This window comes from Rattus norvegicus, chromosome 6 (assembly GCF_021556685.1).
Source record: "Rattus norvegicus strain SHRSP/BbbUtx chromosome 6, alternate assembly SHRSP_T2T, whole genome shotgun sequence".
Taxonomy (NCBI): domain Eukaryota; kingdom Metazoa; phylum Chordata; class Mammalia; order Rodentia; family Muridae; genus Rattus; species Rattus norvegicus.
The window spans coordinates 29,083,615-29,111,274 of NC_141539.1; the positions used below are offsets into that span (position 1 = coordinate 29,083,615).

At 44.3% G+C, this 27,660-nt stretch overlaps 1 long non-coding RNA gene across 3 annotated transcripts in view; it reads left to right on the forward strand.

The window, feature by feature from the left end:
- The window catches only part of LOC103692567 (uncharacterized), a 121,536-nt gene that overhangs the window by 83,767 nt on the left and 10,109 nt on the right, over window positions 1-27,660 (forward strand). The gene's annotated exons all lie outside the window — the stretch shown is intronic.

A 27,660-nucleotide genomic window follows, 5' to 3' on the forward strand; every position in this document is an offset into this window, starting at 1 on the left:
CTAGCAGCCATAAAGATAAGGGGAACAGCTAATTGCCCCATTCTCTCCATAGGAGACACAGTTCCTCTTGAGCACCCCGAGGTGGTGATTAGGCTGGCATGAGACTGGGGGACAGGCACTATTAGAGCAAGTGAGTTTTCTTCACCAGGCACAAAAGACAGAAAAAGGCACTCAGTAGATGGATGGATGCTCTTGCTTAGAATCGCCATGAAATCATGTCTCCTCTCCTAATGCTAAGCTTCAGGAAGCTGAAATTGCCTTCATGACCAAGGGGATGATTTCTATGCGAGCCAAAGCCTCATCTTCTTTCACTTGTGAACCACCTAGTACAGGGGAAGAGGAGCTCAGTACTGTGCTTGAAGAACAAATGAGTGTACAGTGTGTGTGTGTGTGTGTGTGTGTGTGTGTGTGTGTGTGTGTGTTCCTCTCCCTTCCTGGTTCTCTCTGGGGGTTCTACTGCAACTTCTCCTCTCTGCTCTCTCACTGTGCTCAGAGGAATGAGTGGCCCACTTGAGTGATGTGTTTGCAAGAACCTGGGTCAGGCAGTTCAGCTCTCTCCTCTCTTCATAATGAATGTGTGGAGAGGCCAGGCAAGTCTGCTGAATTCTGAAGCTTAGTTTTCAACAGATACGATAGGCATATTCTTCACTACTAGTTTTATTATGAAAATAGCAATATTTTTGTTCTTATTAACTTTCTTAACTTCGGGTCTCCGAGAGTAGGGCAGGCCAGAAAATTTCCCAAATCAAAAAGCTGTCGGAGCAGGCTGAGGGGTGAGGAGCCATGTCTCTGTGGGTTTCTAATGTCAATCTTAAAGAAAGATTACTGTACCAAACATTAATTTAACATTAGTTTATATTTCTGATACCCATTTATTTATCCATCCATCTGTCCATCCATCCATCCATCCATCCATTCATCTGTCCATCTGTCCATCCCCCCCTTTCTCGTAACCCAGGATAGCCTCAGTAATAATTTTTCTGTGCGTGAACAATTGCTTGAATAAGAAATTCTATATCCCAGAAGCATCGGTCTATTCTTGGAGCAGGTCTGGGGTTATTTCTCATTCTTCAGTTATGAGAAGGAGGGAAGAAGAAGACTAGAAACCATGGCTGATTCTAGGTGCTTCTGTCCCCAAGAAATCTCCATAGGAATAAGGCCTGGCTGGAGCTTTATCGCTGTTCACAGAAAGATCTAATGGCTCACTCACCCTCTTGACAAATATCAAGTGCCCATGTGGTCATCATACTGTATTTATAACCATAGGAAATACAAGATAGAAACCTTTACAGAGTTTATAGTCCAGGTCCAGGCTAGTTGCAAAACAACTTACAATCAATTAATGGAGTAGGTATGATACACTGAGTGTCTGTAGGGGTCAGAATCAGCAGTGACTTGGTCACAAAGAGAAGCAGAGCAGACTGTGGACTCACAGCGAATGAAACCCCATGCGAAGCTTCCTTTGTCACATCTGGACTGTAAGATTCACAAGGGATGGGGCAGAGCTGATTTGGGAGGGTTCTCACAATACCCAGAGCCCTATAGGCTATAGGAATCATGGACAGAACAGAAGGCATATATGGAACCACAGCCCCAAGTCTGGTTCGGTTTGCCAGTGGAGAGTTCAACTGATTGGAGGAGAGTGAAGCTAGGAGAGTGACATTTCACAGATCCCTCTCAGACCATTTTGGGTTGGTGTTTACACCCTGTCCCATGCTTTCCTTCTGGGTGCTACTAACATGACCTTTTATTTCATCCCTCCCATCTCTGTTAGTTCTGGATTCTTGTACTATCCCTTGCATCCTTCCTACACCTCTGTATTTGTAACAGTCCCTTCACCAATGAACAGTTGGTATCTGATTTCACAGAAACATCCATCTCCTGATAAACTCTGACCCTGCCCTCAAGAAACTCACAGTCTAGTAAGAGAGCAAGGCCCAAATGAAACCACTGCTAACACGAGGGGATGGAGACAGCGTGTTGGTGGGTAGAAGAGGTGTGATGGCTCACATCACCCACAACCAGAGGCCCTTTCCCACTGTCCTGTGGAGAAAGGGTGACAAGAATCCACAAAGGAGCTTCTCTCCTACAATTGTAGTAATTCTGTTGTGGCAGTATGAGGCACCACAGTAGACTCACCACAGCACTAGTTACCGAAATAGCAATGGCGTGCGCTCCAACCCCATGCACTTAGCAGTGAGTGTTTTCCTTACTCAGACTTCTGTTTCCTCACTCAGGGGCATTTGCAGGAAGCAGCAGTCTCAGCGTCCCAGGAGACAATGGTTCTCTTGGCTTTTTCTTTACTAGAGGGTAATTGCTGAGCCGCAGAGGAAGAGACCAAGGTGGATACAAGTGTTTGGTGTCCAACAGGTTCAGGATACTGAAGCTGCCGAAGGAAGAAGAGCGTTTTTAAACATCCTCTGTGATCAAGAAGGAAAGAAAATGTGTGGGTTTAGTGGGTGATAGACAGCAGGGCCTCATCACTAGAGTGTCTGTGGGAGGTGTCAGGAACTCGGTAGAGAATGACTTTTTGATCACTTCTCGGCCTTTTGGCTAAGATCCAGTGGAGAATGACTTTGAAGTACCTAAGAGGCTGGAGCTGGGCTCTGCTTACTCAGCCTTGGCCTTGAGCACAGGGCAGCCTTATTAATAATGACTGACAGACAAGAAAACCATCTGAAAGGCATGTAGTATGTCTTATCCTGGGGACCTAAGTCAACCCTTAGTGAGGACAGGATGTCTCACTAGTGACTAAGCTTAAAGTTGCCATTGACGTAGGTGGGACTGAGCAAAGATTAGGAATTCCAGTGGAACACATATTGGTACTACAGATTGATAACTGTACCAGCAGTGGGGCCAATTGGTTCCCAGTCAATAATCCCTTCTCTCTTGGAACACTGGTGGGCAGAGATTACTGTGAATGCCCTGAAGTCACAGCTGATGTGGGAACATCGTGTTTTAGTGATGAAATCAGTTTTGAAAGAGTTCTGAAGGATGCTTCAAACCTCTGGCTTGATATTAGAGGGCTTAGCCAGTGTTTGGAAGGAGAATGCAAGATGGCCTATTTACATCACCAACTGTGGTAATTTCTCTGAAATCCCAAGGAATATGAAGAAACATTAACTGTATAGAAAGAGGACTTCAAAGCCCTTTGCTCCATTTTATTTCTAAGCACAAACAGATGAACAAACAAAGCCGAACCCTTTACAGGAAGACAGCAGAGCCCAAGAGTGCCTCAGTCCCCACTGATCAAAAGTTCTGCTGTTCTGAAGTCCTAGTGATTCGTTATGACTGGGGCACATGGAGCATTAGACCAGAACACACTGCTGGAGACTGGAAATGGGCTGCACCGTACCCGATGAATCCACCAAGACCAGGGCAGACTGACAATGCTTATGTGAGAGTGAATAAGGACAGAGACCATGAGAATAGAGAAGGGACCATGAGAGAACCAAAGGGGGTTTAAAGAATGAGACATGGGGAGGGGGCAGGATAGGGGAAGGGGGAGATGGCTCAGCGGCTAAAAGTAGTGGCCACCCTTCTGGAGGACCTGGTTTAATTCCTATCACACACATCATGGCTCATGATCATGTCTGTCTCTATTCCCAGAGAATCCCACACCCTCTTCTGACCTTTGTGTGTACCAAATGCATATGATACAAACACAGAAAAACAAAACACGAAAGTAGATAAAAATTAAAAAAAAACAAAGAAATTAAAAAGCAAAAACCTAAAACAAACAAAAACAAAACTCAGGAGATTTGGAATGAGAATCCATGTGATATAAAAATGGAAAGAGGGACCTGGGGGAGGGGGTATGAGCAGGGGCTGGGGGGGGATGGGCAGTGAGTGGGGGATGGGAAGAAGGATCGGTCAAAACAAAGGTCTTATGACAATCATAAGGAAATCTGCTATTTTGTATCTGAATTAAAAAGTAAAGGAACTCTTCTCTCAGATCCTCCTGGATTCTACAACAAACTATAAAACATCTAGAGGCTTAAACCTTCACCAATCATCTTAAGTTCTGGAGGTCAGGTGTCCAAGAAGGGTTGAACTGGACTTAAAATCAAGGTATCACCAGTTTCATCCTATCTACATGGATAAAAACTATTTTCTTGACATTTTGTACTTTGTTTCTTTTCTTTCCTTTATCTCCTTCTCTCTCCTCCTTTCTTACCTCCTTTATTTATCTAAGACAGGGTTCTCACCAGGTAGCCCTGGTTGTCCTGAGACTTACTATGTAGACCAGGATAGCCTCCAGTTCTCAGGGCCCGTGGGTTCTTCCTTCCAGCCTCAAAGCCAGAAATCCTGGGGCCTCCTCTTTCTTTCACAGTCATATCTCTGATAACTTCTTTGTCCTCTCTTCCACATACCAGGAGATGTCATTGAGATCACAACGGGGTATCTATCCCACAGGCTGCAGGGTCCTCTTCCACCCTCCCATCTTGGGTCATCCAGTTAGCAGGCTTCTTTCTGTCTGCAAACCCGGTTCTCCTTTTCTGTGGAAACATTTCTATGCACAGGCTCTCAGATGCAGAAGACTGGGTAGAGATCATTCCACCTGCTGAAACCGCACGCTAGCTTCGCCATCAAGTACAGGATGAGACTGGAGGTATGTATCTCCAGCCACTACAGTGGGTAAGAATATGCCTTATAACTTTGTAGACATTTACAACTTTGCCTATAGTACAGTCTCATGAAATTTCTATTAGCTGCCCCTTCTTCTTAAGATGGTCCAGTCACAAGATGTCCCCTGGTGAGAAAGAAGTGTTAAAGTGTCCGGCAGAGCCATCTAAACCCCCCTCGTGGTGACGTCATAACCTGTCCTTCCTCGTCTGCTTTATTTCACTGAAGTCTTAGGTAGCATTGTGGGAGAGTTGGGGTGAGGCCTGTTGCCTGCATTTTGCACAGGGGAAAGGAATGTGTTCTCCGGTGTCATTCGCAGGCCACTGTCACTGGAGAGCCAATCTTTGGCTCATTAGCTCATAGTACCTTTCTACTCCATGCTGACTCCCTTTATGCAGAAGAGGTTCCTGAAAGAAACCTATTCTCTTTTTTCTTCCATCCATCCCTCTCTCTCTCTCTTCCTTCCCTTTCTCCATTTCCTCCTTCCCTCCCTTTATTTTCTGGTCCAGGACTCCTCTGATCCCACTTTGTTCTGTGACTCCATTTCCAGATGATTCTTGGAAGGAGTGTTAATTCTTTAGATTTTACACCAGCACCAGGCAAGGAGTACCCAGACAGAATAGTTATTGACTTTTACTCTCCTACAGGCAGGTTATTTAGACCCTGGGTTTTCTGTTCCACAGCAGTTGGGCTAGCACTCCTAAGATCTTTATCAACCTCCCAAGTACCTTTAACATGGTCAGATGCAAAGAGAGCTAAGTCATCAACAGACTCCTCTGCTAGGTGTTCGATAATCCATTTGAAACTCCTCGTGGATAGGTTCTGAGAAGTGGAATTGTTCAAGGCCACTCAGCCAGACAGTGACAGCTAGAGGGTGAGAAGCATCATTCCCCAAGCTATGTCTGCTACCATCATCAAATCATCGACAGACGACATCACAAGAGAGTGCAGTCGGGACAGGAGGGATGCTCAGCTCTGACATCCTCCAGATGCTGTTTCCTAAGCACTTGCAAGTCCATCGCTGGTTTGTTCAAACTAGAGACAGCAGGTGCAAAGGCTGGGACCGAGTTTGAACTGAGAATGAGGGCTGACTCTCACTTTTCTGCAACAGTACATTCTTCTTAATTTTTTTTTGTTGGGGGCATTGGAAATTAAATTCAGGGGATTGTGCATACTAGGCAAGGCTTTTACCACTGAACTGTATCCTAAACCTTCTATCTAAAAAATAGTCAAAAAAAACCCTTTGATCTTTCATAATGTCTCTCTCTCTCTCTCTCTCTCTCTCTCTCTCTCTCTCTCTCACACACACACACACACACACACAGAATTAATATTTTCACCATTATGCCCCCTTATTCCTTTCTTCTTCCCACAGAACCCCTTCTTTTCCCCGATAAATCCTTTCTTGCCTTCATGTCTTCAGTTTTTGTAGTTCATTGCGTTTTAGATAGGATTGCCTGCATGGACACCACTGAGGGTTTATTTCCTAGAGCAAGGGCTGCTTACTAGTACTTACACCACAGGCAAATATAACTCCCTCCTCAGCTTCCACCAAACGCATATAACTCTGCGGGGAGGGGTGGGGCCTCCCTACGAATTCTCCTCCCACCTACAATGGAGCCCAGTCTTGTGCAGGCCTTGTTTCTGTAGCCACTGCTAGTATGAGTTTATGGGCACATAGCTTGTCATCTCTAGGAGACGGCCCTTCACAACAGCCTTTCCAATCTTCTGGTTCTTCCGCTCTTTCTACCCTCTCTTCTGTGATGTTTCCTGAGCCTCAGAGGGAGTGGTACAAATGTCCTCTTTAGGTTAGCCCTCTATTTTTATTTTTTAATTTTTATTTATTTTTTTTTCCGGAGCTGGGGACCAAACCCAGGGCCTTGCGCTTGCTAGACAAGCGCTCTACCACTGAGCTAAATCCCCAACCCCTTAATTTTTATTTTAAGGCAGGGTCTCACAAAGCTGCCTGGGATGGCCTAGAACTCCCTCTGACACTTGGTAAGCTTTTAGCTTACAAGCCTCTTGTCCCAATCTCTGCCATAGCTGGGGTTGCACACTGATGTCACCGGGTGAGCCTCTTCCACTTTCCTGTCTGTCTGCACAAGGAGAATAATGATAACCATCTAAGACCAGAATACATGATAGAGTTCCCAGGAAAACCTTTGACCAAGCCTGAGAAGTAGCAACAGTAGATGCAGCATCTCCCCTTCCTCCCCTCCTTTTGCTGTCATGCACTCAGCCCTTCCTCACCCATGCCTTTTAGAAGACATTCATGGTAGGACAGATGTGAAACCCAGGAGCACAGGCAAGGGTTACCAAGAAACTAAAGTGCAGGCTTAGTTCTGTGACTGCCGCCCAAGATACGATGTATTGTATTTCAGTATATTGTATTTTTTCAATCCGTTGAAATGTCGGCTGTGAAAACTAACCCCTCCTAGCCTCAGGAGGCTTAGGGGACATCTATGCTTCTAAGACTAAAAAAAATCTATAGAACAAGGAGAAGCCCGGTTGCTAATCTCACCGTACAAACAGATAGAAAATAAGTCAACTTGCTGATGAGTGAGAAGTATAAATATTTCAGGATGAAATGAGTTTAGAAGTAGTCAAAAGAGCATCTGATTAAGAGCTCAGGGGACTGGAATCCTTTATCAATGTACCTACTGTTGTTAATAGATAGATATTGAACAACAGCTCTGCTTTGGGCGGGCTGCAAACAAGAATATTTAAGCACAGCCCCTCCCCAGTGTCTATGTGAAAGGAGATTGAGAGCAAGCTGAGCAGGAATAAAGGAGAGAGATGCATCAAGGTGGGGGAGGAGGGAGTTGAATTGGGAGCCCCGGAGCACTGCAAATGTCAAGGGGCTCAGAGTTTGAGAAAAAGAATAGAGAAGGAGGCTCTGGTCCAAAGGCATTAGGGACCATGATAAAAAATGCTTTCAAGGAATAGCCTCACATTGGGCTGACGTCATTGGAAGCAGAAAGGTCAAAGGGTCAGCCTCAGTTAGGCTTCTGATACCACGTATGACCTCTGCACACGCTACATCCCTTCTCCTCCTCCTCCTTGGTGCATCCATTGTAGTCATTTGCCAGCATTGCCACTGAAAGTCTTCTGGAGACCAGAAAGACATCGGATCTGTTTTGGAATGTCAATCCAGTGGTACTCTGTGTGGTAGGGTTGTGTGTGTGTTTGTTTCTATTCCCTTAATGTCTGCTGGTCTACTGTGTGACTGGAAAGAAGAGAGGATGCTGACTGATTAGGCTGTCTCTGACTCAGAGGAAGAAGGCTGTTAGCTGTTAGTCAAGGGAGTCCTGGCACCTTAATGGAGGGAATAGCGGTGGGATAGCCTAGTGTTAGTTACACTCTCCACTTTTCCCTCAATAGCTCCAAGTTTCCTACATGTGGTGCTGAGGTGCTGGTCATCTTATCCTTGGACAGATAGAGTCATTTCATCTTCTTTGCCTGGGTGTTGTGTAGGGGCCAGGAAATGACCCTAGCCTACACTAATCAGTGTGTGGCCATATCTTGACCATGTTGATTCTCTTTGGTTGGTCCATGAGCATGGCGTTTCCTAGTGTGCCTGAAGTTCCAGAGGAGAGGATTTGTCTTCTGCTTTTCTCTGAACCATCTTGGAAATGCACATTGTGTTGGAGTCTCTGTCATAACTTTGCTCAGCCAGGCCAAGATGTAGCCGACACATGGATAAGAACAGATCCAGAGAACTAGAACAGAATCCTGGATCAAGATCATTAAAGAACCTTCGACAGAGTGCTATTCTGTCGTGCATCCGTTTATCCCGTCCTGTCTACGTTTGCTTGGCTTGGGTTATATTAAAATTCTACAGTAAATGGCACGGCCACCGTTCTTCCACCATAGAGGTGACTGGGAAGTGGTGGTGTGGTGGTGAAGAGTTAAGTCCACCGCCAGCTCTGTGGTAGGGTAGGTGTTTTGAATTTCCTAAGCCTCAGTGTTTCAGGTGAAGGCAGAGAACAGATAATAACAGGCTTGTGAGGATTAAATGGGATAATGCATGAGCACTGCTGAGCGCGTAATGAGGGCTCAGAAGAGAGCAGAACAACAGAGCTGAGGTAAAGCCCACAACCTTGAAGGGTCCTGCTTGGAAGTTCAAGTGTGAAGCCCCATGCCCTGAGTTATAGCTCAACTTCCCATTACGTTTCTCTCACTTACCTTTCGTCGTCAGTTCTATATTTCTACTTAGAAGGTCAAGCCAACCAAAGTGACTTTGTTATTATTCTTTCATTTTATGTGTTGTGTTCATTGTAAGAAACAGAATTCAGCAGATGGATCTATCATCTGTCTGTCTGTCTGTCTGTCTATTTATCTACCTGTCATCTATCAGTCCATCACCATTATCTATTATCTATCTGTGTATCTATCATTTATTTTTTATTATAAATAATTGGATCACAGATTACAGAGGTTGAGAACTCTGAAAGTGTGAGTTGGTGACCCAGGAGCCTCAGTGGCACAATTTCTAGTCCAAGCCCAATGCCTGAAACTTAGGGGAGCTGATGGATTAAGTTCAAGCAGCCAGACAGGCCAAGTTCATTCTTTCTCCGTTACTTTGCTTTGTTCAGAACCTCAGTTGATTGGATGGTGGCCACCCACTGTGGGAGAGCAAACGACTTACTCCACTATTCAAATACCGAGATCACCTGGTAACGCCCGTCAGACATACTCAGTATAATACTCAGTATAATATTTGATCAAATGTTTGGAAATCCTGTGGCCTAGTAAAGTTGACAACGTAAGATTAATTATAGAGTTTTCAATTAAAATCAAGCAAGAATGCGAGCTAGGTGTTGTTCTGCACACCAGAGGTGTTGGGATGGGGAAGAAAGGTTTAAAGGAAGAAAGGAAGAAAAGGGCAAACAGGAGAGAGTTAAGGGAGGGAAGAGGAAGGAAAGAATTCTTTTGTTTATGATGGTATCGTGAATGTTTATAGTTTAACATATCTTCTCCTTCATTGTCTCATTTAATCCTGGTGATAATCCAGCGGAGCTGCTTTGACACATACTATATCATCAAAATGTGAGTGTTGCAAACACCTAGAGACAGAGGCATTGTGTTGTCAAGGCTGCGTGGCTCATAAGCAGTAGTAACAAGATCAGAACCGAAACCCCTGCATCCAGTGTCCTCCCCCTTTGCTCTGCTGGATTTTTAAATATCTGATTTTCTACAGAGAGCTACAAAGTTGAGAAGGATCCATTTTACAGATTTACCCTTCTCCACGCTGTAATGTGTCATGGGGTGGGGCCCAGTAACACCAACTGTCGAGTCACATGTACGAACGACTATAACTCATTTGCCAGCACACGGTCTAACAGCTTTCTTTCCTTTGCCTCGGACCGATGAGGAGTGCTTTGGAGAGATACTCCTGGCTTGGCAGAGGCTTGATCACTTAATTCTCAACTGGAGAGGAACTCTTGCTTTGTTTAATGGCTCCTGAAATCTTGACATGCAAGAGAGCACAGAACAGTACATTTTCTTGTTTGTTCCCCTCCTTCTAAAACCACAAGAAATTATTTAAGGAAGTTGTAATGGAATGCATCTGTCACTTATTAAGATGGATGGCTGGAGTGCGGTTTCCCATTACTGGAAATGGCAGAATCAAATTAGGAAGTTACAGTCTTCAGCGTCTTCTCCAACTTGCTTTTACATAATGTTTTGGGAAAATGCCACTTCAACAGAAAACTGTGATTGTGAGGGCTGCGGATCCTTCTCCAAAGGGTCTGTGTTTACTGGTGAGGTTTTTGGGCTGGTGAGCACCTGCGCTGTGGGGCGGAGCCTCCTCCTGTGGGCTGTATCTGCGAGCTTGGAAGCTGGGCTGGGTTTTACAGTTGAAGGGGCTCAGGCATGTTTCTGTGCTGTAAGCATCTCTAAGTTAGAAGCCTTCGTTTTGAAGCTAGTTTTGTAAGGTTCAGATTTCTTACTTTATATTGGACTGAGCTGGACCTAGTCAATCAACAGTGGGTATCATCTGTGAGGCCAATCTCTTTTCTCCTAGGGTTGCTAGCCAGAATGAGGGATGATGCCTGCCTCGTTTTGCTATAGTGTTAGATGAGGATGTGGCAATAACAGCTCAGGAAGTTTCACACCATCCAGATAATAAAACAAACCAGCAAAGGAGTGGATGGGGGAAGGGTTTATTTGAAAGAATAAAATACCTTTCACAAGCCATGAAACCTGGCCCATTATTTCCAGATTATCATTGTTTCTTTGTCTCCAGGGAGGAAACTGCGCAGATAGTAAAAAAAATAAATAAATAAAATGTTCTTGCTAAAGAGGACTTTTGAGTCACTTAATTTGTCTTCTGTCTGAACCGAGGAATCAGATTCTCAGCATTCTGGTTACTGAACTAGCCTTCTCCTATCTCCCAGTATTGGCAAGGGTCAGTTGAGGTTGTTCTCAGTAGAAACTGAATCACCTCACCATTCTTGTGTGTTAGTGACTTTTGCTTTGCTGCAAGGTTAGAGAGCAGGTTAGAGGAGAAAGGTTCGTTTTGACTCATGGCTGCAGTCCGTTGTGGTGAAGGTCTATGCAGCAGAGGTCATGGTACTCAGAGCTTCTCACGTCTTGGTTGCCAGGAAGCATAGATCTCACCAGAACCGGAAGCAGACATCATCCCAAGGCCCTTCCTTTACCAGCTACCCACTTCACTTCTGCTAGATAGACCACAGTCCCTAAGGTCCCACAACCTCCCAAACGGCACCACTAACTAAAAATCAAGGGTCAAAACACAGAAACTTGTAGAAGACATTTGACATCGAAAGGGCAAGAGCTTGTCAGTTCTCATCGCGTTTCAGCAAACATTTACAGAGCCTCTATAGCACTCGGCCAAGAGTAAGGCACCATCCAACTCAGGCACACCAATGAAGGAAACTTAGTGGTACTTGACAAGATTGTAGAGTGATTCCAGGCAAGCAACCAATACATGCTCACTAGGACCACAAACCACTCTCCCCTCTACTGAGGGGCTAGGGTTCTCTTGGGTGTCTGATAGCCTTTGTTTGCTCCTTCCTCTGAGCTAGAGGTGTCTGTCCAGCCAACAGCATGTGACTGGTTCCTGAGAGATCAGTAAATAAGATGCAAGATGCCATCAGCATCCATTCATTTTATTACTTATGAAAATAATTTCATGCGCCCAATGGTATTCTCTCATTAGCTTGCAAAGTGGGCAGTGCACACATTGTCAAGAGGATGAGGTTTATGGTTTCCATTAATGCTCTCTTCTAATTATTTCTGGTCTTTTGCCTTTTGAATATCATTATTTTAAGCACTATGTCTATGTGGCAGGCTATGGATATTGCAATATAAGATGGACAGATCACTTTTCTTGGAGAGAGAGGCTCTGGGAGGGCCTTCTCGGGGGAGTTCATGGATGTTTATGCATCCATTCCCATCACATTGATAACCACAGGGATCGAAGACCAACATTGGCCCCTATTCAATGTACAGCATGAGTATGAACTCAGACCCCTCTGTATTGAGCAACTGACATTCTGTATTCCTCCATAATCTTCCCCAACCAATAGACGCTTCCAGAGGATTGCTCTTCCTCCCTGGCACCTGCTATCTTGTGGAGAAGGAGGGCTATTCACTGCTGAAATGGTCTAGTGGTTGGGAATTTCTCTCTTCCAAACTGAAATAGAATCTGCCTTCCTGCCATCTCCCCAAGAAGTTCATTCTTCCCCCTGGAAAATTCAAGGGATCAGACCATCCGTCCTCTGCGTGTCAGCTTCTCACATGCTGTGACAGCTGTCATGGTTCCCCTCTGAGCTCTCTTCTCCAGGCAAAATGTTACTGATACCCTCAGATGGGCTCTTGGATGACATGTTCCCAGACACCTCATTATTCTCTTTCCTAGTCTCCAGATCCTCCCTGACTCACCAGTGCAACCTAAATGGGACGTCAGTATTTTCATGCTGCATCTACTATAATGAAGCCTTGCAATTTTGTGCTCAGAAACTGAAATGAAAAGAAATATATCAAAAGATTTAGTAATCTTTCAAGACAAAAATCAACCATCGACTTCTACCTTCAAACCTTTCAACGGATTCCCCATTATGTCTAAGAGCCCAGAGGACCCTGACTGATATGAGTGTGGCTTTCTTCTCTGATGTCATCTTTCCTGAGCACCCCTGTGTGGTTTGCCTATTCACCCTCCCATGCTTTTCTTCCCCAGATTTTCTTTGTCGGAGTCAGCATCACCCTGAGAAATATAATCCAAGGTTCCCACATCAGCTAAGCTCCACCAGGCTCGGCTCATCAAAGACAGTGATGAGACATGAAGAGTAGGAGGGTATTACCACAAGCCATCTCCTACCTCAGATCGTGGTGTTTCCTGTTCTCCAGCTCCCACCAGGAAGTCATCACTACAATGTGGCCCCAGCCAGATGAATTCAGTGTGGGCTGTGATTCTACCTCTCCTCTGGCTCCCTACCCTGACGGCTGAGTTGCTTGACTGCCCCCTGGTAGTTTTAACTTTTCCACTGCAGTTGTTAAGAATTACATCCATTAAATCTCCTTGATTTGAGAAGCCTTGAGAGGTTTCCGTTTTCCTGATTCTATCAGCTCTCAGAGAGTCTGCTCTCTAATTGCAGTGAGCTGCTTCCAGTTGTTGGAATGCAAGGTTCTCTCTTGCATGCCTAATATAGTCTCCTCCCCTCTCTGTCTTCTGTTCACTCTTCCTTCCTCAGTGTAGCCTCTCGTTCAGTCTTTCAGTTCATTCATTAACTGCTGCTTTCCTTTGTAATTATCCTTTTGGCCCACCTTATAGAAGGTTCTTGAAGAATAACCTAAGTGACATTAATTAACTGCACTTGGAAAACACGGTGATAGTCCCAGGATTATGCACTTTGAGAGGTCAGTTGAGTGCTTTGGTCACTGTCAGCAATGTCTGGAACTCTGGGATAATAGGGGTGTTTGGTGAGGCTTTGCTTGTGGCTTTAGTGTTTGAAGTGGTCTGTGTTTTCTTAATTTATAGTGAGCTCCTTGGAATCAAGTGATTAGATGAAGATGTCTTTCTGAGGTTTCTACCTACAAAGGGTAAAAACATTAATTCTACCAAGTATCTATACCCTTGACAATGGCCTGATGTTCTTTAAAAAATGCTGATAAGACAGCGCATTCTCTGGTACTGAAGTGACTCTGGAGGTTTGGCCGGTTTCACTGGCTTTGGATCCCAGCTTGGATGTTAGGTACATCTTGTAAGAAAATGGAGACAGACAGCTTTCCAGTGGGCTTTGTCATATCTGCTATACATGAAATATGTGGACTTGCTTTTCCCCTTCTTGATAATTTAGTTGACTCCAGTGTTAATTTGGTCTTTAACAACATTAACTGTTTCCTGAAACCACTGCTTCCGTCAAAGGACGGTGAATAAGAGAAATCATACTCCCTTGCATGCAGGGTGTTCCAGGGGTCCTAAGTGAGTTTTTATCCTGTAAGTACTCTTTCTCTTTCAATAAGGAAGCCTCCTGTGGCCACATTGGCCTTATATTACGACCTATTAAAACTAGGCACAATGGCAGCTGGTAAATGCTGATCTGATAAATCTGAGCAAAGTCTGAGTTTAAGGAATGGCGAAAGCTCCTATCCATCTCAGAAGATCCAAGCATGCAGTCATAAATTGTGAGTCTAATAATATGTAGTAGGGAACTCTGGAACTTTGAGCCCTGGAAGCCACACATAAATTCTTGTCATCAACAGTGGCACAAAGGCTTCAGGGGGCATGAAAGGAAGTTGATGATGCTTCTACAGAGAAGGGGAGTCTCTGGTGAACATTAACGAGATGACCCATTGAAACGACATTACGACCTATTAAAACTAGGGATCCCATTCAAAGTAGGGTGATTAGTGAGCATAGAAATAATGAATAATGGGCCTACATCAATACAGAGGTGCTGAAATATGAGAAATTTATGTCAACTGAATCTTTTGAGATATAATGACTGAGTCCCTGTTTGAATACTTACATATTCTGTGTGCATATATCCTTTAAATAACCTTGGAGAATGTCATCAGTGTAATGTCTTACCTATGGTCCTAGAAGAAGTTGAATATGGTTATGAGCTTGCCTGCAAAGACTGAACATGCTGGCAGGGATTCTGAAAAATCCCACAAGGAGACAAGTAAAGATGTATTCTGCTTCTTTGAAAGTGAAGGCAAATTGTGTCCAAGAGGCCGTCAAAATAGGCACCAAAAATGATATGTTAACCAAATGTGTAAGAGAGCAGACTACTCTGCAGTTGCTACTACATAGAGTCAATATTGTCCATGGTATTAGATATGGGGACTTTATTGATGGTACCAAGACTGTGACAAATAAAATTTAGACAAACTGTCTGTTGGGTTTGTACAATAACCAAATTAGAACACTAACAAGGTTTATCATTGGACTTACCACCCCTTCCTTCAGTAAATTTTGTATAAAGATGCTTCACATTTGTTTGTTCTGTTTCAAAGTCTATCAGAATGTAGCTATTTTAACCATGTGGAAGGGCGTACATGAACACATGTATGCATATGGAAAAGGTTTATAGGATTTTAGTTAAAGAAATGAACTGGGGGAGCTGAAGAGATGGCTCAGCCATTAAAGCAACCAAAAATATAAGAAATGAAGTGGGGTGGCAAAGGCCAACTTGATTTTAATTTATTACTCATTGGATCATGTCGTCTATGCAACTATGGGACATTTTGGAGCATCGAATGATATGATTGTGGAGAGTGTATGTAAGAAAATAGTTCTGATAGCTAAGATAAGACACTGTTGTTTGTTCTGTTTTATTTCTGCCAAATTTTCTAAATATACAGGGTAAGCTTTGTTAGTTTTTCTAGGCTCCTGAGTATAACTGTAAGTTGAAATAATATGAAGACTATGGAGGCTCCAGTTTTAAGGAGACTGGTGAATATAATGTGGGCCACACTGCCTCATCTAGATATCTCTGCCATCAAGTAAAACTTGTAGTGTCAAGAATGGATTGCATCTTGTTACATTGGCCAAAGTGGTCACAGGCTATTGTCAAGGTCATTGCTTACTTTCTACAAGGTGGTGACAGTGCTTATGTCATTGAACATGGAGCTATTAAGCTTGCACCAAATTAGAAGCTCCACTATACTGACTAGGGTTCATGGTGCTAAAAGGTACTTTGCACGCTTCCAGAGAAGAAAAGGAACCATCAAGATCTCCCACCTACAAACTCTGTGACCTACAACAGCAACTTGCCTACAAGTTAATATGGGTGCAATTGTGGCACAAATGTTATTGGAGTAACCAATTCCTCCATTTTCTTTTAAGATGGAACCCATATCTGACACAGCTAAAGTGTCAAAAAATGAGACTAGAAAAGTCATGAATCCTATATGAAAACCTACTACCACTATTCTGCTAAAAGGAAGATAACAATAAAATGGTTTCTTATGGTGGTTTAGATGAGAATGGGACTCATAGGCGCAGATGTTTGAGTAGTTTGTCCTCGATTGGAACTGCTTGGGAAGAATTAGGAGATGTGGCCTTATTGAGGAGGTGTGTCACTGGAGGTAGGCTCTGAGGTTTTAAAAACCCATATTACTCTGAATTATCTTGGTCTCTGCCTTATGCTCATGGATTGAGTTGTGTACTCTCAGATATGACTTCAGAATCATTAATGCCTGTCTGCTGCCATGTTCCCTGTCATGATGGTCGTGGATTCTAACCTTCTAAAACTGTGAGTCCCAAATTAAATACTGTAGTCATAGTATTTTGTCACAGAAATTGAAAAGACACTAGGACACTCCTAATGACAATCCTCAACCCCCATCAGAGAAGTTGCTACTCGAAATAGATGGAAAATAACACAGAGATCTACAACTGGACAACATGCAGAGAGTGAGAGACTTTAGAACACTTAACCTGTATAAGATGTCTTTATCAAATCCTTCAAGGCTGAGGGATTTAAGTGAAAGGGGAAGTAAAAACTTGTAAGGACTAGAAAGGGTGGATGACTTCATACAAACAGCATCTTCCAGATACAACAGGAATGACACATACATGAACTCACAGAAACTATGACAGTATACACAAGAGCAGTACAAATCTCGATGCTGAGAAAGGGAAGTTGACACAAAGCCCTACACTAAACAAGAAGCCATTTAACATTGATGCATGTGAGGGTTTAGTCAGTTTTCTTTAATGAGATATCACTGGTATATTATCTACACTCCAGGGCAGGACAAATACTATGGGAGCAACCAATTCCTTTTTACCCAGTGCGCCCAGGAATAGTTGTCCAACATAAAATAGACTTCATAATTTTGGGGGGCTTTTGTTTCAGTGGTTTGCTGTTTGTTTTGGTTTCCCTTCCCTTTCTCTCTCTCTCTCTCTCTCTCTCTCTCTCTCTCTCTCTCTCCCTCTTTTCTTTTTTGAGACAAAGAATATGAAATTGGGTATATAGAGCGGTGGGGAGGCTCTGGAGGAGTTGGAGGAAAAGAGAGACTATGATTAAGATATATTGTGTGAATATTTTAAAAATAAAAATACAGTAACAACAAGGGAGACTGATGACCCAACAGAGAGGTAAAGAGTAAATTGTCCCTAGTTGGTGGCTATTGTCCCTGCAAGTTCTCAACAGGGTTATTGTGGTTGCCATCCCTTAACATCAGAATATTGGGTGGCAGTAGCCTGGAACCACCTCGTGTACATCTCATGTGAACTGGTCCTGGGGTCCTTAGCTTCCCCGTAGTCTGATGAAATAAAAATTGCCACTCTTCAAGTGTTATTCCCAAGATTAAATTATTTGTGAGATTCATATTTCAGAGTGTCCAGTATCAAGTCTTTTATCCAGGTATGGTGGCCCATGCCACCCAGAACATGGGAAGTAGGGTTAGGTAGATCAAGAGTTCAAGACCAGCCTCACTCTGTTTCCTGCTCTTGCCTTCCTGCTCTGGCTCTTTCCCCATCCCCCCCAATTCCCTTCTACCCTCTCTCTCCACATGCTCATGGCTTCTACTCCACTTCCCTACTCTCTCTCTGCCTTTCTCTGCTTCTACTACCCTCCAAACTCCCCTCCTCATGCCCTGAATAAACCCTATTCTATACTAAAAAGAAAAAAAGAAGACCCATTTCAGCTTCATAGCAAGTTCAAGTATATCCCGGACAATGCAAAATTCTGTCCTAAAAAGCCACCACCAACAAAATATCCAGTATCAGAATTTGTACGTGAGTCATGTTTTTGGATGGTCTCTTATGGGGACCTTTGTCTCCTGCATTATTTCAACAGTAGGTGAACATTTGAGTTTCATCTCATTCTTCATGTAGAGAATAATTCTTCTTTAAAACAATTGCTTTATATTATCATCAAAGGCCCTGCTTGGGGCTGGTAAGAGGTCTATGGCATGTTCAGCATAATAGCAATAAACCCACCACACTGTGCCCACTTTCCTGAATAGCTGTCCTCCTTCCTCCAATGTTTTACAGCTAGGGAAGGCATGGACACTTTTGTTGCCATGGTGGGATGGGCTGTTTCCGTGTCATCAACACTGACGAGATGAAATGAAAGAGAAAATGAGCTTGAGAATGTTGCAGAGGGCATGCTTAATGGTCCCATCTTAATAAATTAAATGGGTTTCTTAATAAATTATTAATTTTGGGATCACGAGATATGCCTACCAATTGGTTCCTCTCAATAGATGCTAACGTCAGTTCTGAGCTAGCGTTATAGAAGTGCAAAAGTCATTCGGCTCCCACTTCGTCTTCCTGTTGAATAAATTCTTTTAGTAAATTTTCAATCAGCTCAAATCACACACCTCTATTTCCATTTCATGTCTTCCATTGGAATAGAAGTTTGGTGAGTGGTTATGAGAAATATCTCAGAGCAGGCTTTTCTCATGTCACGTTCAGGCTTCTCTGTCTGAGGATTCCCAGTCAGTGTCATAAACATTAGGCATTTCACCTCCCACCTCTATATTACCACCCTATGATGGTCCTCGAGATCTCTGATTCTGGGGAGCTGGCATGGCCACTTAGATGTTCTTATATTATCCCCCGAGTTTTTGGTGACCCCCTTTTCAGTCTTTTCTGGCTCCATTGGGAAAATAGGGTGAAACATTTTGAGATACTCTTCATAGGGTCTATCCCTTGGGGCATTGAGGGTCCCACGACTGTAATTCTAGCATCTGGATCTATTTTTGTAGCAGAAGCAAAGCAACAGCAATAGAAACACTTTTCTTAAGTCCCACAGAGTCCCAATAGCCACTTGCACTTGAGCTCCAGCACATCATAAGTCTTTACATGAGGAAAACCCCAATGGGCCCATTCATTACATATGATACTGGCTTTTGCCTTGGGGTTCTGTACAAAGTTCAACTGCTGTTCATGCACACAAACTAGAGTCAGAGGGCAGGAGTCCCTCACTGAGCCTGGAGTCTGTCAGCCTTAGAATATGTCAGAATAAGATACATAGTTCAACCTGTGCCACTTAAGTAGATCTAGACCAGGACATTCCACCAAAAGTAGAAATACCATTTTAGAGACCTCTATTCCTAAAGGACCATTACCTGGGCCATTTAAATCTACATTGCAGTTTCTGGAAAATGTAGCACAAATCAACATAGCTCCAAGGCTGTCCACAGGCAGTGGCCTAGCCTGAAGCCACATGGCCAATAGGTAGCAGCTTCAAGGGCAGTACCAGAAGGCTACAGATTTGTTGACAAGCTGAAAGCCGGAGGACAAAAGACTCCTAACTTGTGTTCACTACATAGAGCATCCTGCCCCGCGGTGCCTGTTGTCTTGTGGTTGCTCTCAGAAGGCAGGACTGGCCTTTCCCTCAGGTTGGCATGGTTGTCAAAAATGATCACACCGCTCATATAGTAAGGCAAAGAATGGGTCCCAAATTCCTTGTACGGAAAAAAAAGGGTAGCTTTGGGTTTTGTCATGAGTAAGAGAAGAGTAGATGTTTTGTGTGGCTAAGCTTTGTGTAGCTTAAACTTCTGTGTTGGCACCAGGGAGAGAGTGCTTGGACTTGCCTGGCTTCCTTCCTGCTTAAACAATGTAGGGCAAGAGAAGAAAGACAGGTGGGACTTGTCAAACATCAAAAAGAGTCTGCGTCTTCAGTACACTGACTGATAAAAACATGTTTTACAAAATTCTAATTTGGGCTTGAAAGCTCAAATCATATCATTAGCTACAAGTATTGTCAGGTGTTTCCCTACCTGTGACAGTCTCTGCTCGGTTTTGACAAAGCGTCTGCCAAACACGTGAATGTGTTTGTTAGTCATTCTTTCAAGTAAAAAAGTGACACTGTCTGGCCAGCTTAGCTGGTGCAGCTTGCAGGTCCATCTTAAAGAGCCTTTCCTTGAGGCAGCTTCAGTACCTGGGTGCGTGACAGAAATAACATGAGTTTTACTTCCCATTTCTTTACACGGAGTATTGAACAGCTGTTTCTCAAAATTCAAAACCATTAGTCCCTTCTACTGCTTCATCAAGGAAGTTTCTGGAGACGAACATTCTCCTTTACCGTAAGTGAATGGGGTAAATATTATAAGGTCCACCTGTGTCATTGTTATAGCGTAGCCTTGATTCATACTAAAGTGCCAACAATCTTCATCATAGTTGACGAAAAAAAATCAACTTTGTGAAGAGAATACATAGTAATTTCTTCTATTATGAAAATAGTTTGAATTCATGATCACCCTAAAAAATGTCTCAGGAACCCTTCTGTGAGACATTGCATCACATGTTTTGAAATCAAAGTCTGGAAAAGTCCATTTCTTTTTTCTCAGGAACAGGGGTTACTGGTAAGGAATTAGACCAGTTTTACAGTACATCACACTGGATGCCTTACCAATCTTGGTCTGTCTCCAACTGAACCTGTGCTGTTGATTAGTGTTGTGCTCCATGCAGTAGTGACAGACGAAGCAATAAGTAACCGTGTGCTGTAACACGACAGGAACCAAGTCTCCAATATGGGTCCAGGGAAGCCCTACCTAGAGAAATGGTGTAAGTGGAGTTTCAAAAGGCAAGAGGAAAACTAGGAGAGGAGCTGTAGGCTGAAGACATGACATGCGCAATGACATGTTGGCCATAAAGAATGACCGCTGCTATTTCTCCACGACCAGTTGCATCTCTAGGCTTCTGTGACTCTCTCGCCGACCCCGTTAATCATCTCAGGTCACAGTCTGAGGTTGATTCTTACCCCTACCTTATCCTCTTCAGCTAGTCATTTATCAAAACGGTACCAAGCATCTGTTAGCTGCTGCGTCTCACAGGGCGAGGGGCGGAGTGGCTGAAGTAGAGAACGGCATATTGTAAGGGATCACAAGGTGGAATTTATTCCTGAAAATAACTTAATTCACCCAAAAGTACAACACATTGTGAAGGGGCAAGGATGATGTGGAGACCGTGCTGCATGTGGGAAAGGATCTTTACACATTAGTTAGACCTTCACTGCCTTGCTGAGTGTTCACACTCAGAGTGGGGAACAGAACCAGAGGAAGGACCCACAGCGCCATATTGTCTGGATCCCGGAGGGGGCAGCAGACGAAGCTGTGCACTCTCCTCCCCCTTGACATCTCTCTGCACTTCCATATTTAGAGCTGAGAAAATATGACACGTGCATAATAAGATACTCCAATTTTGTCACTGCTTGGGGGCACACTTCCCTTCATCAGTTGTTCTTGGCCATGTCTGTTACCTGTTCACCTTGGGCTCCTGGCAGAATCCGAGTTAACAGGCCAGCACTGTGCAGTATGCTTATTCCTCTCTACTCTTCGCAGCAGAGGGAGAGGGAGCCCCTTAGTACCCCTTGATTAAAGATGCCAATGTGGTCTCCCATTGCCAACTGGGTTCTCAGCACAGAGAACTTTGAACTATGTGTAGTTGTTAAAAATATCTCCTTGATTTCTTCCTCTAGCTGGACTATAATGTCTTTGGAGATAAAAAAAAAATCTTCTCGGTATTCCAGGCTTACCTTGTAATGGAATCCCTAGGAATTCTGCTCCTTTTTAATGATTGTGACGACTACACTAACGTGTCCATGTTGGCCACTGCAAGCAACCTGATGTGCACTTGTGTGTGTGTTTTTTTTTCTCCTGTGTCTACTTGGTTCTTCCTTTCCCCACTTTAAGATATCCAGTGTGTGAGCTTTACATCTGAGAAAACCAAGGCTGTCAGTCATTTCATCTTTTGCAAGTTTTTTTCCCCCAACCTGATGTCTTAAAGTCCCCAAAGTGAGCACAATCAGTTACTAAGAACTTAAAGGTTGTTCTCCCTTCTGGGTAAAATTGGTCCCTGCTGAGCCGAGTTCCTGGCTCTGCTGGGTGTCAGGTCTCCAGCTGTATGTGTACTAGAACACCACAGGCTTTGGGGGAGCTTTGAAACTGCCTTGTAAGGATGTGCGAGAGCTTCTAGGGTCCCTTACTGTACAACACTGCAAAGTGTAGGCTCGATAAATGTTCCCCATGGTTTTTGCCTAACTTCCTTTTGAAAGAATTCAGGGTAGTTTACAAAGAAAAATAAGTTAACCATATAGGAAGGAAACAAAGAGAAAGAAGTTCCTGTCTGTGAGGTGGAAAAAGATTAATATCCAAATGCACATCCTATGATCTATCCACCTGTATGGGTGGGTTATTCATTTGCCTCCTGCCCTTCTTGTAAGCCCCTAAAATATCTAATGTGGTGGTACATGCCTTTAATTTCCAGCACTTAGGAGACAGAAGCAGGCAAATCTCTATGAGTTCAGGACCAGCCTGCTCTACATAGCAAGGTCGTGCATCAAACATAACATAGCAAACCAAAAAACCCTATCATATTACAATGGCCACATGTAGAAATGATCCCACTGGCTGAAAGAAGAGTGAAGTGTGCTATCTACTTCTAAGCTCAGATAGATTCTTCTTCTGAGGCCTTTCATCAAAAATATCATATAGTGATCATGTCCTAAGAGATCATGTGATAGTGTCCCAAGATGTCCTATGCAGACTATACTGTAAGAGATCCCAAGATGACCATGTCCTAAGTGATTATATAGTAACAATGTCCTATGAAGTTTCCACAGTGACAATATGCTAAAAGATAGCATCTTAATATAGAGATGACTTAGTAGAGATATGACTTCCCAAGAAGTTATAAGGTGATCCTGTCTTACGAGATCATATGATAACCAAGACCTGAGAATATTGCGTAGTAACTGTGTCCCGAGAAGATCACATGTGACCCTGTACTAAAGACCATATGGTGACTGTGTCCTGAGAGACTATATAGTGGCTAAATTCTAGGAGACCATGTGTTGACCATGTCCTAAGAGGTTATATGGTGACTCTTTTCTAAGAGACCATATGGCAACCTGTCCTAAGAGATGGGACATGGTGACCTGTCCTGGCATACCTTATGGTGTCTTTCACAGGGTTCTTCCTAGGGTGTACCCACATACAGCCTTAGAGAGAGGAGAAATCTTGTAAAAGGAAGATTCCGTCGAGTCCTCCGGAGGAGAAGATTACTGTCTCAGACACAGGGAACATCACAGAGCAGAAAGTCAGGCAGGACAGGACTGAGAGCACATGGCAGCATTAGGGCAGGCAGGAGTGGACGGGAAGGGCTGGCTGAATGAGGGTGAATGCCAGGCAGGGTGGAGCAGGTGAAGAACTGGATCATTCAAGGCTGAGCTGGTGAGCAGAGTTAGGCAGGACAGGGCAGGACTGGGCAAAACAAGTCCTAAGAACTGGGAAGAGGCTGGCAAGACTGGGCAGGCCAAGGCAGAATTGGGTGGAGTTTATAGGTCAGATAGAGGAGACAAGATTTGGCATGACTGGACGTGGCTGGACAGGTTTGGCCAGGGAACAGAGCAGGGTAGGACGGCAGGACAGAGCCTCAGTTTCTGTCTCCTTCCTTCCTTCCTTCCTTCCTTCCTTCCTTCCTTCCTTCCTTCCTTCCTTCCTTCCTCCCTCCCTCCATCCCTTCCTCCCTTCCTTCTTCCTTCCTCCCTTTCTCTTATTCAAAATAGTTTTTTAAATGCAATATATTCTGATTATGGTTTGCCCTGTTTCTCCTAGCTCCTTCCTACCTCCGCTTCCATCCAGAGCCACACGATTTCTGTGTCTTATTGGAAACCAAACAGGCACCTAGGGATTAGTAACAAAAGGACATAAAATAAATCAAAGACAAATCAGAACATGACAAAAGTCAGCCAAGCAAGCAAAGGAGCCAAAGAAAAGGCATAAGAAACACATACAGACTCCAAGTACATATTTGCATACATGGGAACCCCATTAAAAACCCCAAACCAGAAGCTATAATATGTACTTTAAGGACTTGTAAGGTTTAAAAGACAGTGCCCCGACTTAACATTAAGAGACCGTGAACCTCCAAAGATGGCTGTTGAGTTATTTTTTTTTCCTATTCTTTTTTTCGGAGCTGGGGATCGAACCCAGGGCCTTGTGCTTGCTAGGCAAGTGCTCTACCACTGAGCCAAATCCCCAACCCTGTTGAGTTGTTTTTGTGTTGGCCGTCTTCCCCTGAACATGGGGACCACCTTTAAGAATGACTCATTTCCTCAGGAAGACTATCTTGAAGAAAACTAAGTTTTTATTTGAAAGTGGCTATTAATTGGAGAAAGGTTCTGGTTTGGGGATGGGAGTGTGTGTCCATGTCTCCTTTCAACTCTAGGGACCCATCTGATGCATAGCTATGCAGGCCCTGTGCGTGCAGCCACGGTCTCTGTGAGTTCATGTGTTTAGAAGGTTTTGATTTCTCTGTGCCCTCCATCCCTTCTGTCTTTTAACACTCTGCCTCCTCTTCCTCGGAGTTCCCTGAGCCTAGGGTCTTAGATTTTTAAAGTTATTACTGAAGGAAAGAGAATATTCCTGGTCCCCAGCTGTTCTTAGAAACAGCTACCTTAGAACCCATTCTCTCTGGGTAGCAGGAAGCTGTTTACATTGGTTCATTGCGGGTTGGGAACCCTGGAAAAGTTAGCTCATTTTTAGACCTTCCTTGAGGGTGCTGGAGGGATGGCTGGATCCACTTGAATCATCGTGGTTGGCAAAGAGCTGGACTGTGTCCTTCTGACAATGCTTTTCCTCCTCGTTCTCCAAGATTCAGCACAAATGGCACTTCCTCTGTTCCATCTGGTCACTGTTCTGTCCCGTGACTGATTACCCACACTTACCTGGAATCACCAGTAATTGGTATTTGTGCCATGGCTACCTTTGGTTGCTACTTTCTTTCCTCTTTCCTTCTCATTATGGGTGTTACTTAAAGGGCATACGTTTGGTACATCTAATATTAATAACAAACCATTTGCAGCATGTCACCTAATCAGTGTGCTGTGCTATCTTCTAGGCTGTCACAACCCAAGGACAGCTCTGATACAGGATCAGAAAGTAGTGGGTGCTGGGGGCTTTGGAAAGACATCAGGAAATGGAGACCCCAAGAAGGGAACTGGTTACCCTGAGTCCATTCAGCAGTAGAGAGAAAATATAAGTAAAATTCTGGCTTCTTCATTTGGTGTTGTCCCTTTGAAAGACCACGTGTCTTCAGATCTCATGGTTGCTGGCTCTGAGAAAGTCTCAAAAGTGGGTCAGCAGCTCCTAGCATTTTGGGGACTTGCAGAGACTTTTCAGGAATGCCACTGCCTAATCCTAACAGACTACATTTTCCCTCAATCCCATGGCATTCTCAGAGCTCTTCCTTCTTCTAAGAGTTTGACTTAGAAGAATCTAGAAATTGAGAGAGAATCACAAACTCTCAGGTCAGGCCCTTGGGAAGAATGCAAGCACCGACCCAACAGACCTGGGTTTGAATCCCAGTTTGATAACTCTCCGCTCATTAATGACCTGAGTCTCAGTGTCCTAATCTGTCACTAGGAAGGAAATCAGAGAGATAAGGGATCCACATCGCAGAGTAGAGCTCATGCCTTTTTCCTCCCTCCTTAAGAGGTCTCCAGACTTCATTTAGCAAAACCTGTTTGGTAAGGTGGCCAGGAGGACAGACTCTGAAGCCAGGCCTCAGTCCTGCTTCAGCTCTGTACTGCTTGCTGCCTCTGTTTGGGTGAGCATGTCTCTCTGTTATCCATAAGTCACGTAATGCCTGGGAGGACTAGATGAAACACTGCATGCAGACAAGCCAGCAGCTCAGGGTCTAGTGCTAATCAGCGCCAGCCCTACCAGAGCATTTTACACATTCGACATGAAGAAACTTCCCTGAGCTGGGGCTCCTTACAGCTGCCTGGTGGCACTGCCTTCAGTATAACTTTCAGGGCAGGCTTAGAGACCTTCTACAGCTCCAGATTCTTCTAAGACTTGTTGTGAAAATGAAGGGACCTCAAGGTAGCTGTCTCTCTCACCCCGTGTGTCTCTGGTTTCAGACAGTCAGGGGGATAGTGAAGGGCTCTGCAGCCTGTCTGAAGGCTTGGTGTGTAACACAGTTAAACACTGCACAGTGTTCTCCTCCCTACCCTTGCCCCAACTCAAGATTCTCTACTTCATCTTCAACACCACCTTTTCTTGCAACAGTTTGGGATCCCAGATTCACCAGGTTCCATGAACACTACAGATTTCTAAAACCAGAACTGGCTGAACTCCTGTGTTTGATGCTTTAACCCAATAAGCAGTTAGCGAATTGGGAAGAACACAAAAGGCTCAGTCCTGAGGAGTGACTGGAGGAAGAGGAGCAGGCTGTTAGATCTAATAAGAGCAGAATCTCAGCTTAGAGCTGCCTATTTCCAACCTGTTCCTTAGGCACACTTATGGGTAGTGACTGCTTAGCAGGCCCCAGGACTGACTCATTCAATAGTGAATCTCACATCTCAGAGCCTTGGCCACAGGTTTCTCAGGTTGTTGATGGCCCCTTGCTGGGGCAGAGCAAGAGAGCCGACCTGTAACCTAATTGGGGAGCCTCTGGCAGGGCTGGGCTGACAGGCAGGCACTTGTCCCTGGGGAGCAGCCCCTTTGGCAGATCCCCAGGATGAGGTCAGGGAACCAGGTCCTGTGCCAGATGGTCTGAGGCTCTGATGTGACTGAAAGATGTTCCCAAGACAAGAGCTTAAAGGAGGGCAGTTTCAGGGACCAATGGGATGCAATGAAGTCTAACTTTCAGCTTAGCAAACTACCTTCATGTGTATAGAAAATTCTGTTGCACTGACTATGAGCCTGTCAATGGGCTCATTGAAACCTCCAACTGTGACAGAGATGCAGGCCAAGGCAATGTGAGCAAAATGTGTGGGGTTGCTTAGTGAGTCAGGCAGGACCCAGAATCTAGGTCTCCAGAATGCAGCCAGGGTCTTCCCAGGGGCATGTTCCTGAGGGAGTATTCCTCAGAGGAGCCTTTGATACTTCTAAGGGAGGTCCTTAGAGATGCTTTATGGGGCAGCATATAGCTGGAGGGCAAGGCACGGAGAGATGTATCCAGATTTATACATGAAAGAAACCCTTGACTAGGGACGACATGAGAGATTGTGCAGTAGACAAATGCCAGAGGAAGCGTTACTGTCTAAAAGGGTGACAACCTTCATGACCCCGAGCCATTGAGCTTAACCTTCCCAGCTCACTTCTTCCTCAGAGCACCTCTTCCTTAATAGACTGCCTCTGTTCCCATCACTAGCCAGTTCCTCTGCCAGGACAACACAAATCTAGAAATGCTGGCGGGTGCCCTCTGGACCTTTGTCTACACCTGTAATGAACAGCCCGGCCAAGGGTTAGCAATTACAAGATCTGTGCAGAGCAGACCGCACAGGGGAATGGAAGGCTCTGGATTCCCCTTCTGACCAGGCAACAGGAGTGGCCAGTCACTCTCACAGAGCATCTTCCCTCCACGGAAGAAATGGATACAAAGTAGGCTGTTCCCTGTAGGTCCTGGGATTATTGTGAGCATAAAATGAACCGAGACAGGTGCGAAAGGAATGAGTCCATAATAAACAGACATAAAAGTACACGGTGTAATTAACAGAGTGGAGCTGACGGGGACCAGGCAAGGAGACAGGAAAGCTTTAAGGGAGCGTTTATTGTCTTTTCTCTCTCGGTGTCTTCTATACACAGTTTCCTTCCAGT